Genomic DNA, 13,815 nt, shown 5'->3' on the forward strand with positions numbered 1-13,815 from the left:
TAATTCACAACATGAACCAGGTGTCAACACCATGGAAGTGGACTGAACGGAGGAGTGATGGATATTTTAGTTTAAAGTTGCTAACCGAGATACGGATTGTCACATGCAGGACTGAAAAGTTTCCAGTCTAAGATCTTTATAAATTCTACAGCGCCCGTGGTTAAAACTGATTTATAAGCTGCAAATAAGCACGGTCTATTGCAGCTCAGTAAAATCCTTCTATCTGCCCTTCAGGGAAATAACATATTAAATTACCAGTAAACAAATCACAGAGCATCGATACAGACTTTAAAAATAGGCAGTTCACTGGTTACATACAAACTGCTCTGAGACAAGGGCGAGGCCAAACTACAATCAGCACAGCTCAGTTCTGAGACTTTTGAGTCAAACATTTATTACATGTGGCAACGGGGTTAGAAGGGTTCAGCACAAGGTCAGTCGAGTTGAGCAAAAAAAACTGAATGGGTCTTGTTTTTTTTAAAAAAGTAGCTTAGTCGCATTGCCAATGGGAAGTCACTAGACTGGGAGCACATAGGATTGAAGATGGCCACCTGATCAAGAGTAGACAAGTCCCTCCAGTTATCACAACACTCAGGAGAATCCTCTGGGTAAACCTGTGCCCAACTATTGTAAAATGGGGCAGTGTGCATTCCGACCTGCTTTCAGAGCCTCTCATTTTTTGACCCGTTGATAGAATCGTGCAGCACAAAAGGAGACCATTTGGCCCATTCATGTCTGGAATAGATCTTTGAAAGGACAGTCATGTTTTAGTCTCTCAACCCCATGGGCAGCACGGTAGCACAGTGGTTAGCACAATTACTTCACAGCTCCAGGGTCCCAAGTTCGATTCCCGGCTTGGGTCACTGTCTGTGAGGAGTCTGCACGTTCTCCCCATGTCTGTGTGGGTTTCCTCCGGGTGCTCCGGTTTCCTCCCACAGTCCAAAGATGTGCAGGTTAGGTGGACTGGCCATGACTAATTGCCCTTGGTGTACAAAATTGCACTTAGTGTTGGGTGGGGGTGTGGGCTTGGGTAGGTGCTCTTTCCAAGAGCCGGTGCAGACTCGATGGGCCGAATGGCCTCCTTCTGCACTGTAAATTCTATGATTCTATGTTTTGCTAGTAGGAACCTGTTCAGTTCCTCATCGTCAAACAGCTGCCTAACGCACTCAAGATTACCTGAAATGAAATGAAAATCGCTTATTGTCACGAGTAGGCTTTAAATGAAGTTACTGTGAAAAGGCCCTAGTCGCCACATTCCGGCACCTGTTCGGGGAGGCTGTTACAGGAATCGAACTGTGCTGCTGGCCTGCGATTTAGCCCTGTGCTAAACAACCCAGGGATGGGTTTTCACCACGTTCCCAGGTAGACCAATCCAGATCCTGCTAACTCCCGAGTGAGTCAAGCAGCACCTCGCACCCATAATCCTGAACTTTGAATTGTCCAGCGAATGGTGTGAAGCCTCCACAGTGCCCTGGCCATTCCACTCAAAAGCATCTGATCTGTGCTAAGACTGCTTACTTGTGGGCGCCAACGCTTGGGCAGGGCTATTTTTAAAGATTTTTGCCCCACTGATGGATAAATCCCCATTCAGAGCACCCAGATTCAATAGCATCTGCAACCGGAGATATGTGGAGATTAATTGGAACGTGCGGCTTCTGGGCTGGCAAGGTTTGCCACCTTGGTCGGCGCAGGCTTGGAGGGCCGAATGGCCTGTTCCTGTGCTGCACTTTTCTTTGTTGTGGCCCACGAGGATGAGTTTGCACATCTCTGTCGACTTGACCACTCGGAATAGCTGAACGTCTGGGAGCGATGACAAATAGGGAATACGAGTGGATTTGCAGCTCACGTGACATCAATCCAACAAACAGCAGAGACTGGATTCAGAATGAATATGTACAACTCAGTTCTATTGAGGTGCCCCCATTACATTCTAAAAAAAGGACTTTACATTTGGAATCCTTCTCAAAATCTCTTCAGCGAGTCAACTCTCCCCTTCCAATGGCCGGCAGGGTGGTGCAGTGATTAGCACTGCTGCCTCACAGCGTCGAGGACCTGGGTTCGATCCCGGCCCCGGGTCACTCTGTGTGGAGTTTGCACGTTCTCCCCCTGTCTGTGTGGGTTACACCCCACAGCCCAAAGATGTGCAGGGTAGGCGGATTGGCCATGCTAAATTGCCCCTTAATTGGAATTTATTTTAAAACTCTCTCCTTCAAACACATCCAGACAACGTAGGTGTTTCCCCTTCATCTACTGTTCAATTGCTAGCTCTTCCCCACATAAAGCATTCTGAGATGTTCCACTGTGAACCAATGTATATATTTTGAAAGTCTTACCTCCCACTCCCCTGCGCAGAGGGTAGGACCCAGGACCGTGGCAATGCCTCAAATGGTAACCCAATACACAGCAGTCCAGCAAAGCAAGTGCTCCTGATGCACGCCTATCCGAGTAGATGTGACGTGGACCCTTGTTTTCTCGTTTGTGATTATTGCCACACACAAAAAAAACGCACTCATTAGGAGTTCACAGGGATTCCTCTCCGGGGAATATGCTCGATTCCCTGCCCTCTGTGATGCAAGATCACACCACATTCTGTGCAGTGTAGCTCTCGCAGACACAGGGATTTGTTTAATAGATGCATGATGTGTAGTCCTCTGTCAGAGTGCAACACGCAGGGTCAAGAGTAATATTCTCGGAGTTGCTGTCAATGTACTTCAAAGGCCCTGGGCCTGTTTGCCCAAGTTGCTGGAGAGACACTGTAATTCTGCTCATCCAAACCTTCAAAAAAAGGCAGAGATTTTACCTAGGAGGGTTCATGCTAAATGTGTTTCTATTTTGCTACATCCTTTTTGATTCTTTTATCTTTTCACTATCTTTTAAGGGAGGCTCTCTCTGTTTCCCATCTCTTAAATCACCCTTCCCCCACTTCTTACATCTTTTGATTTACATTTTTTTAAAAAATCAAGCAAAACATTTGAACCAGGCCAAACCTCACTCCAGATAACCATCCCTCCCGTACCCCACCCATCCTACTCATCCCCCCCCCCCCCCCCCCTCACCCACATTGAAAAATGGGACTGCTGGGGATGAGGGAGAAAAGAAATGATCATTGGGATGATTTCCGGGGGACTGTTTAGTCCAATTCTCTATTTTGATATTCCCCTTGGCAGACTGCAGTTCACAAATTCCAGACCACGAGGGTGGGGAAAGGGAGGGGTTAGATCCAAAAGCACTGGCTCCGTATGTTTCACAGATAGTGGCTGTAGTGAGGGCATTAGCTGAAGCGACGTGTTAACAATGCCTCGCTGACCAGTCAGCCATTTCAGTGAAGCTCCCATGGGTGCACCTGATTAACACCATCTCTCTTTGCTCTTTCACAGTATTCCGCCAACACCACCCCAGCCCAGCTCTTCCCATTGCCAGCCCATCAGTTGTTAGTAGGTCTGTGTGCCCATTGACCTACTGCTCACTGGGACCAGCCACGAACTTACATTGCCAAGTAACAGCTGGAAGCAGAGATACAGAGAATGAACCTGCAGTCATGAAGTAAAGGTCACACATACACGCACAACATAGGCACAAGCAAACACACACAGGTGCGCAGGGGCACGCACACAGAGGTGTGCACACGCACAGAGGTGTGCACACACACACAGGCATGCGCACACACACACAGGCATGCGCACGCATGCATACACACGTACACAGGCAGGCATGCGCACACACACAGGCAGGCATACACACACACACACACACACAGGCAGGCATACACACAGGCATGCACACATCCACAGGCGAGCCCGCGTGCATGCATCCACAGACAGACTTGCGGCACGCACCCACAGGCGGGCTTGCATGCACATACCCACAGGCAGGTTTGCGTGCACACACCCAAAGGAGGGCGTGCGTGCGCACACAGATGCATGTGCACACATGCATGTGCGCAAACACAAAGACACAAACAGGTGCACACGCACACACAGGCTCACATGTACAGTCAGGCACGCACACAGAGACACAAAGACATACACAGGCGTCTGTGCACAGAGACAGACAGAGGATTGTGGCCACAGAGATGCAAAGACATACACACAGGCGCACGTGCAAACACGCACAGACAAAAGACACAGGTGCACATGCATGCACACACATGCAAACACACAGAAGCAAACACACAGGCGAATGTGCACAAACACACATGTACAAAGACAACAACAGGCGCAGGTGCTCACATGCAGACGTACATACAGACACAGGCACATACACAGGCACACGTGTACACACAAGCACAAAGACACACGCCAGCATACGTGTACACACGGATGGAGGCGCACAGACACAGGCTCAAGTGCGCGCACACACAGGCTCAAGTGCGCACACATACACAGGTGCATGTGCACACACACGTGTGCTCACACATGCCCACCAGTCAGCCAGTAGCTCAATAAGACTGCTGAAAGATTAAATCATTCCTCACAGCTGCCAGGTCACATAAGCAGCACAAACACAAGACTGCAAAGTCATCAATATTATTTGTTCACAGATTTTTGTTAATAAAAGCATGATTGCATTTCAATTCAATAGGAGGAAATAAATAGAATTAGGTTTATTTTTATCCATTCCTGGGATGTGGGGGTCGCTGGCTGGGCCGGCATTTGTTGCCCATCCCGGAGGGCAGTTCAGAGTCAACCACATCGCTGTGGGTCTGGAGTCACATGTAGGCCGATGCGGGTGAGGCCTACACATGCAGGGTAAGGACGGCCGATTTCCTCCCCTACAGGACATTAGTGAACCAGATGGGTTTTTACAGCAATCGGCAATCGTTCCATGATCATCGTTAGACTTTTAATTCGATTTTTATTGAACTCAAATATCACCATCTGCCACAGTTGCAGTTGAATCCATGTCCCCAGGGCATTACCCTGAGTCTCTGGATTACTAGTCCAATGACAATACCACTATACCACTTCAGAGGAAGATCATGCCCCCCGCGCCCCCCCCCCCCCCCCCCCCCAAAAACACCCATCCTATCAACCCCAGTTTCCATTCCCCACTTTCAAAAGTGGAACAGCAGATACCATTTGATGCAGATGGTGCACTGGATTCATTGTCCAGGGTTATTCTTGGATTGTTTTAGCAAAGCATTGGCACAAAACAATGGGCTGAATGGCCTAGGGAGCAGCATAAACTTTAATAGCTCCATGTACGGGCTAGCAGCAGAGTGGTTAAGAGGTACTTAGAGCTTGTCGGCTTCGCGTATGGAGACCATTCACCGATTTAAAGAATCCACAAAATCATTCAAAAAAAGATCACGGGAGGGCAGAACGGTGGTGCAGTGGGTTAGCCCTGTAGCCTCACGTCGACAAGGTCCCAGGTTCGATCCCGGCTCTGGGTCACTGTCTGTGTGGAGTTTGCCCATTCTCAGTGTTTGCGTGGATTTCGCCCCCACAACCCAAAGATGTGCAGGGTAGGTGGATTGGCCACGCTAAATTGCCCCTTAATTGGAAAAAATGAATTGAATACTCTAAATTTGAAAAAAAAGATCATGGGAGTTTATGGGCAGCACTCTAGCACAGTGGTTAGCACAGTTTCTTCAGCTCCAGGGTCCAAGGTTCGATTCCTGGCTTGGGTCACTGCCTGTGTGGAGTCTGCACGTCCTCCCCGTGTGTGCGTGGGTTTCCTCCGGGTGCTCCGGCCGGTTTCCTCCCACAGTCCAAAGATGTGCAGGTTAGGTGGATTGGCCGTGTTAAATTGCCCGTAGTGTCCAAAAAGGTTGGGTGGGGTACTGGGTTTCGGAGATAGGGTGGAGGAATGGGCTTAAGTGGGGTGCTCTTTCGGGGGGTTGGTGCAGACTCGATGGGCCAAATGGCCTCCTTCTGCACCATAACGTGTATGATTCTCCCAGGTATCCTGGCCAGTAATTAAACAAATGTAGCAATAAAAAGATGATCTGGAATTTCCTCACTCCTGATTGTGGGATCTTGCTGTGCGAAATTGGCCGCATTTCTCACTATCACTACACAACTGAACAGTTGGCCATTGGCTGTGAGGCACTCTGGGATGTCCCAAGATCATGAAAGGCGCTGGAAAGGGCGGCAGGTGGCACAATGGTTAGCATTGCTGCCTACGGCACTGAGGACCCGGGTTCGAATCCCGGCCCTGGGTCACTGTCCGTGTGGAGTTTGCACATTGTCCCCGTGTCTGCGTGGGTTTCATCCCCACAACTCAAAGATCCGCAGGTTAGATGGATTGGCCACACTAAATTGCCCCTTAGTTCGAAAAATATAATCATTGGGTACTCTAAACTTAAAAAAAATTTTTTTAATGAAAGGCACTGCAAAAATTAAAATATGCTCTTTCTCAAGTGGAATATTCCACCCCGGAAATGGGGGTGTGAAGAGCTCAAAGCCAGCACAACCCAGCCTGTTAACATAATAATAATAACCTTTTATTGTCACAAGTATGAAGTTACTGTGAAAAGCCCCTAGTCGCCACATTCCGGCACCCGTTTGGGTAAGCTGGCACGGGAATTGAACCCGCGCTGCTGGCTTTGTTCTGCATCACAAACCAGCTGTCTAGCCCACTGAGCTAAACCAGCTAACATTAGGACCTATCTCAAAACACATCAGCCTCGGGAGATTCAGTGACACCGAATATTCTCCATTAACATTGGCGGAGGTAGGGCAGCACGGTGGCGCTGTGAGTCAGCCCTGCAGCCTCACGGCGCCGAGGTCCCAGGTTCGATCCCGCCTCTGGGTCACTGTCTGTGTGGAGTTTGCACATTCTCCCCGTGTCTGCGTGGGTTTCACCCCCACAACCCAAAGATGTGCAGGCTAGGTAGATTGGCCACACTAAACTGCCCCTTAATTGGAAAAAATGAATTGGATACTCTAAATTTATTTTTAAAAACATTGGCGGAGGTCAGATCCCCCTGTGCACCAACCAGGACATGCTGGAGAATGGCCCAAACCATCAGGGCCATTCTCTTTCTCCGCCCCAGGCTGCTGTATTCTCAGCAGCATAGATACAATGCTCTAATCCTTTATCAGCCAAGTAAATGAAACCGAATCAGGCAGAAGACAGATTCTTGATAAGCAACGGCCCGAAAGATTATCAGGGGGAGGCAGGAATGTGGAGTGGAGGTTAGCCATGATGTTATTGAATGGCTGAGCAGGCCTAGAGGGCCTTACCCCTGCTTCTAATTCGGACAAATGTATGTACCTAGGGTCGTACTTGTTGGGAGGTCAATTATCTCAGGCCCTGGTCATCACTGCAGGAGTTCTTCAGGGTAGTGTCCAAGGCCCAGCCATCTTCATGACATCAATGACCTTTTTTTAAATTAATAATCTTTATTGTCAGTAGTAGGCTTACACACTGCAATGAAGTTACCGTGAAAAGCCCCTAAGCTGCCACATTCCGGCGCCTGTTCGGGTACACAGAGGGAGAATTTAGAATGTCCAAATTACCCAAGAGCATATCTTTCGGGACTTGTGGGAGGAAACCGGAGCACCCGGAGGAAACCCACGCAGACACGGGGAGAACGTGCAGACTCCGCACAGATAGTGACCCAAGCCGGGAATCGAACCTGGGACCCTGGCGCTGTGAAGCAAGTGCTACCCACTGTTCTACCACCTTCCCTCCATCATAAGGTTAGGAGTGGGATGTTCGCTGATGACTGCACAATGTTCAGCACACTTCTCTCGACTCCTCAGATACAGAAGCAGTCCGTATCTCTGTGCAGCAAGACCCGTGCACAAATCAGGCTTCGGCTGGTAAATGGCAAATAACATTTGCATCACACAAGTGGCAAGAAATGACCATCACTAATAAGGGGGAATCCAACCATTGCCCCTTGACATTCAATGGCATTATCATCACTGAATCCCCATACTCCTCACACTAAAGATCAGAGGTGAGGGTGGAGGGAACAGGGGGAACGGTGGCTGAGGTGACACTTTGTGGTGAAGAAAGGCCAGGGATCATCTTTAGATTTGAAAATTGTTAGTTTAAAGAAGTTCTTTTCCCCAGAGGTGGAATAGTTAGCAGATGGCATACTTTCCCAAAAATAATTATTGAGGTGCAGAATGGTGCGGTGGTTAAAATGGAACGGGGCAAATAGATACAAAAGTAGGAACTTAAAAAGATGCAAGGAGAGGAAATTAGAGGGGAAATACTGAAATTTCCCCCTGTGCATACTTCCTATTGTAAGAAGTCTCAACAACACCAGGTTGAAGTCCGATAGTGATAGTGAACCTTCCTCCGCATCACCTGAAAGCTTGTGATTTCAAATAAACCTGTTGGACTTTAACCTGGTGTTGCTGAGACTTCTTACTGTGCTCACCCCAGTCCAGCGGCAGCATCTGTACATCAGACTTTCCATCATCGCAGGATCTATTGCACAATCCATAGGTTCCTGTTGTGTTTTCCTAATAAACTCTCAAAGCTGTCAGCTAACGCAAATCCCAGCGGCGTTACATTTGCAACCAGCTGTGTGAGGCCTGTGAAGGCAGCAGCGTGATCACAACTCAAAGGGATCTTTCACCTCGGATTCATTTCCCAGGTTATCTAGAATCAGGTAAATCACTGTGACAGACCTGTCGCTGTTTGAACACAGCTAACAGGAAACAGCAAATGGCCTTAAAAGCTCGAGAGAACTTCTATTTGAAGATGGAGAGCAGTAAATCGACAGTAATCACACCCGCTCTCCGTTTTTACTCTAAGCAGTCGAGGGAAAACGTTTCGTTCCTGTTCACTGAGAGCTTCAATCACTGACAGAGGTATCAGAAAGCAGAAGACGGTTCACTAATTCCCTCCTCACTCGCATTTGGCAAGGTCGCAGAACCACGAGAGAAATTGAGACCACTCCAAGCTGTCCTGGACACTTCATCTCTTTTCAAGGTAATTGCTGAACCTCACATAGAGCTATTAAACTTCATCACTACTGCACACGGACACTTCACCAGTGGCTGGCAGAGTGGTTGGCACTGCTGCCTCACAGCAACAGGGACCGAGGCTCAATTCTGTCCCTGTGGAGTTTGCACTTACTTCTCATCTGTGCACGAGTTTCCTCCGACAGTCCACCGAAGATGTGCAGGTTAGGTGGATTGGCAATGATAAATTGCCCCTCAAGTGTCCAGGGATGTGCAGGTTAAGTTACGGGGATTCTGGTAGAGGGCGGGGTGGATCAGTGCAGACTCGATGGGCCGAATGGTCTCCTCATGCACTGTAGGGATGTTATGATACTCTGATTAAAAATGCAGGAGCTCCACAATGCATTTTATAGAAGGACAAGGCAGCAATCCACCTGCAGAGTACAGGCGTGCGAACATTCTGGCTCCTATTAAATGTGAATTCCGAGCGCCCAGCAATTGGGAACCTACTGCCAGGATTTATGTTGTATCGACTGATGAGAAGCAGACTGTGAGAGAGGTAATACCAGGATCCAACAGTATAAACATCAGGAGCTTCATCAAGATACTGGGCTCACAGAATTCAAATGGAAAGTATAGAAGCAGCACAGGGTGTACGGACCAAAGTTTGCACCTGTGACCTTTTCAAATAGTACACAAGAAAATTTGACTGGAACACAAACATTTGTACAAGATCATTCACAGTAACAGGCATACTGTGCTTCAATAACGTCAAAGTATTTCCCCACTGGATATTAAGACAGCAATTCTAACATTGCATGTTTAATTTGATGAACAGGCTCGAGTATAAAGGTTTGCTGCACAGAAATGTCCACCATTTTGAAAACCTCAATTTCAAAATGGTGCCCGTAAATATAGCCTATTACAGGAATTGAGGCACTGAACGGATCCCATTCATTCATGAAAACGGTTCAATATAAAAGTGTCCTGAAAAACACTTCCCTCATGTAGTAGAAGCATCGCTGTGTAACTGCTCGAGGAGAAGGACGCATCCCGTCCTGAAAATTCACAGTATGTTAGCTCATCCAAACAACTGGTCATGTGATCATCAGCATTTTGCTGTGAACAATTAGCTGGACACTGCTCCAGTGATATAGTTCCCAGCCTGCCAGCTCAGACACCTCACTGCAGCGTGGCTTCACCTCTTGGTACATCATGCTGAGAAAATGAAACAGAGAGGGTGGAGCAAGAGAGAGAGGGGAGGGTGGGAGCGAGAGGGGAGGGTGGGAGCGAGAGGGGGGGATGGGAGCGAGGGGGGGATGGGAGCGAGAGGGGGGGATGGGAGCGAGAGGGGGGGATGGGAGCGAGAGGGGGGATGGGAGCGAGAGGGGGGGATGGGAGCGAGAGGGGGGGATGGGAGCGAGAGGGGGGGATGGGAGCGAGGGGGGATGGGAGCGAGAGGGGGGGATGGGAGCGAGAGGGGGGATGGGAGCGAGGGGGGGGGATGGGAGCGAGAGGGGGGGATGGGAGCGAGAGGGGGGGATGGGAGCGAGAGGGGGGGATGGGAGCGAGAGGGGGGGATGGGAGCGAGAGGGGGGGATGGGAGCGAGAGGGGGGGATGGGAGCGAGAGGGGGGGATGGGAGCGAGAGGGGGGGAATGGGAGCGAGAGGGGGGGAATGGGAGCGAGAGGGGGGGAATGGGAGCGAGAGGGGGGGAATGGGAGCGAGAGGGGGGATGGGAGCGAGAGGGGGGGATGGGAACGAGAGGGGGGATGGGAGCGAGAGGGGGGGATGGGAGCGAGGGGGGATGGGAGCGAGGGGGGGGGGGATGGGAGCGAGAGGGGGGATGGGAGCGAGAGGGGGGATGGGAGCGAGAGGGGGATGGGAGCGAGAGGGGGGGATGGGAGCGAGAGGGGGGGATGGGAGCGAGGGGGGGATGGGAGCGAGGGGGGGATGGGAGCGAAAGGGGGGATGGGAGCGAGAGAAGGGCTAGAGAGTGAATGGGAATGAGAGAGATGGGAACGAGAGGAGGGACGAGAGCGAGGAGGGACGAGAGCGAGGAGGGGCGAGAGAGAGGAGGGACGAGAGGATGGGAACGAGAGGAGGGACGAGAGAGAGAATGGGAGCGAGAGAGGGGAGTCAGAGAGAGGATGGGAGCGAGAGGGGATGGGAGCGAGAGAAGGGCTAGAGAGTGAATGGGAATGAGAGAGAGGATGGGAACAAGAGGAGGGGTGAGAGAGAGGATGGGAACAAGAGGAGGGGTGAGAGAGAGGATGGGAGCAAGAGAGGGGAGCCAGAGAGAGGATGGGAGCGAGAGAGGGGAGCCAGAGAGAGGATGGGAGCGAGAGAGGGGAGCCAGAGAGAGGATGGGAGCGAGAGAGGGGAGCCAGAGAGAGGATGGGAGCGAGAGATGGGGTGTTAGAGAAAGAGAATGGGTGAGAGTGGCGGTGAGAGAGAGGGAGGGGCGAGAGAGGGAGGGGCGAGAGAGGGAGGGGTGAAAGAGGGAGGGGCCAAGAGAGAGATAGATAGGCGAGCAGGAGAGAGATAGATAGGCGAGCAGGAGAGAGATAGATAGGCGAGCAGGAGAGAGATAGATAGGCGAGCAGGAGAGAGATAGATAGGCGAGCAGGAGAGAGATAGATAGGCGAGCAGGAGAGAGATAGATAGGCGAGCAGGAGAACGATAGGCGAGCAGGAGAGAGATCGATAGGCGAGCAGGAGAGAGATAGATAGGCGAGCAGGAGAGAGATAGATAGGCGAGCAGGAGAGAGTGAGAGCCGATGTGAGTTAAGTGTGAAGAATAAAATTGACAGTGATTGTCGAGTGTTGGTTACAGAACGAAATGTCTGAAAAAAATCACCAGAGTCTTCAGTGGGTTAACTCAAAGTCTTTATTAACTACTCGAACCATTTACATATTTACCACAAAGGGTACAAGCTGTCTCCATGCTTAGCTCAAGTGATGTCTCGGGTCACACCAAAATGACCCTGGATCTGGGTCATGTGCTCTCTTCCATTATTGTGTGGCCAGTACTGTACGTAATGCCACATTAACCCTATATGTGCCAGTCCCTCATGCTGTAGTGATGCTACATTTTCTGTGCAGTCTGTTGAGAAGTTATTAGACTGTAGTTAAGGCTAATATCTTTAGATTTATAAGAGTGCTATTGTTGAGGTCTGTATCTTTAAATTTAGGTTCAATGAAAGGGGTCAGTGATCTGGGCTGGAGAGTGTCTGACTCCAAGCCTGGGTAACTTCATTGATCAATATCAGAAACTGCTTTATTGAGTGGGGATGGAAGATACATCCCGGACAGGCGCCGGAATGTGGCGACTAGGGGCTTTTCACAGTAACTTCATTGAAGCCTACTCGTGACAATAAGCGATTTTCATTTTTCATTTTCAGATACTCGAGGACACCTGTTTCTACCCCCACAAAGTGAACACTCGAAGTAGCCTCAGATTCATATCCAGTTGTAGGGGCGGCACAGTGGTTAGCACTGCTCCCTCCCAGCACTGAGGACCCCCAATTCGACGCTGGCTCTGGGTCACTGTCTGTGTGGAGTTTGCACATTCTCCCTGTGTTTGTGTGGGTCTCGCCCCCACAACCCAAAGATGTGTAGGGTAGGTGGATTGACCACGCTAAATTGCACCGTAATTGGAAAAAAAATAATTGGGTACATGAAATGTATTTTATTGCGTGCTCTGCAGCCAACCGAGGCGATAAAGCAGAGAAAACGCTGACCCTATCATCCACCACACGGAATGTGGGTGGGTGTGCCTGCTCGGTTTGGAGACCAGGTAGAAATAATGTTTACCAGTTTAACATACAAGTTGGTGACGAAAAGAAAACAGTGCCTCGCCCATAGTTATTTTTGTTCAGTCATTTGATACAGTAAAAGATTTACTTTTGGGTGGCACAGTGCCGAGTTTGATTCTGACCTTGGGTGACTGTGTGGAGTTTGCACCTTTTCCCAGTGTCTGCGTGGGTTTCCACCGGGTGCTCCGGTTTCCCCCCACAGTCCAAAGATGGATTGGCCGTGCTAAATTGCCCCTGGGTGTCCAAAGGTTAGGTGGGGTTACAGGGATGGGGCGAGGGAGCAGGCTTTGGTGGGATGCTCTTTCCAAAGGTTGTGCAGTCTCAATGGGCCAAATGGCCTTCTTCTGCACTGCAGGGATCCTATCATCTCAAAATGTGAAATCTTATGTTCTTCTATCAGCAAATAACCTGAAGTTCAAATTTCCCTTTAAAGCATTACTGGTCTCTACGCAGATTGCAAGAAGTGGGATTATCATCATAGAATTTACAGTGCAGAAAGAGGCCATTCGGCCCATCGAGTCTGCACCGGCTCTTGGAAAGAGCACCCTCCCCAAGGACAACACCTCCACCCTATCCCCATAACCCAGTAACCCCACCCAAAACTAAGGGCAATTTTGGACACTATGGGCAATTTATCATGGCCAATCCACCTAACCTGCACATCTTTGGACTATGGGAGGAAACCAGAGCACCCGGAGGAAACACGGGGAGGATGTGTAGACTCCGCACAGACAATGACCCAAGCTGGAATAGAACCTGGAACCCTGGAGCTGTGAAGCAATTGTGCTATCCACAATGCTACCGTGCTGCCCAAATCACAATTTTTCCCAGTAAGGCCCATGGGCAGTCAGCGAAGTCAGGATGACTCGAGGTGCGTCGTAACTGGGCTCACGGCTTGCGAAGCGAAGGAAAGCTAGCAGAAAGCGGGGAAGGTGGGAATCACATCTCAAACATATCTTTCAATGCAACTGTGAGTGGTAAGGATGAAGGGGAGTTAACTTGACAAGAAATATATGAAACAGACGCTGGGTTTCAAGGAATATTTGAAGTATTGCCGATGAAGTTGGGTGGAATGATGTCTATAAAAATCTGTTTCAATACCTTGAAATTTATTAGCCCCAAGGTCTCAGA

General features: G+C 49.8%; 1 protein-coding gene across 10 annotated transcripts in view; it reads right to left on the reverse strand.

Annotated features, from left to right (window-relative positions):
* Positions 1 to 13,815, reverse strand: part of LOC119956851 (zinc finger protein 609-like) — a 201,607-nt gene that overhangs the window by 131,363 nt on the left and 56,429 nt on the right. The window lies entirely within an intron of this gene.

This window comes from Scyliorhinus canicula, chromosome 24 (assembly GCF_902713615.1).
Source record: "Scyliorhinus canicula chromosome 24, sScyCan1.1, whole genome shotgun sequence".
In the NCBI taxonomy this organism is placed as follows: Eukaryota; Metazoa; Chordata; class Chondrichthyes; order Carcharhiniformes; family Scyliorhinidae; genus Scyliorhinus; species Scyliorhinus canicula.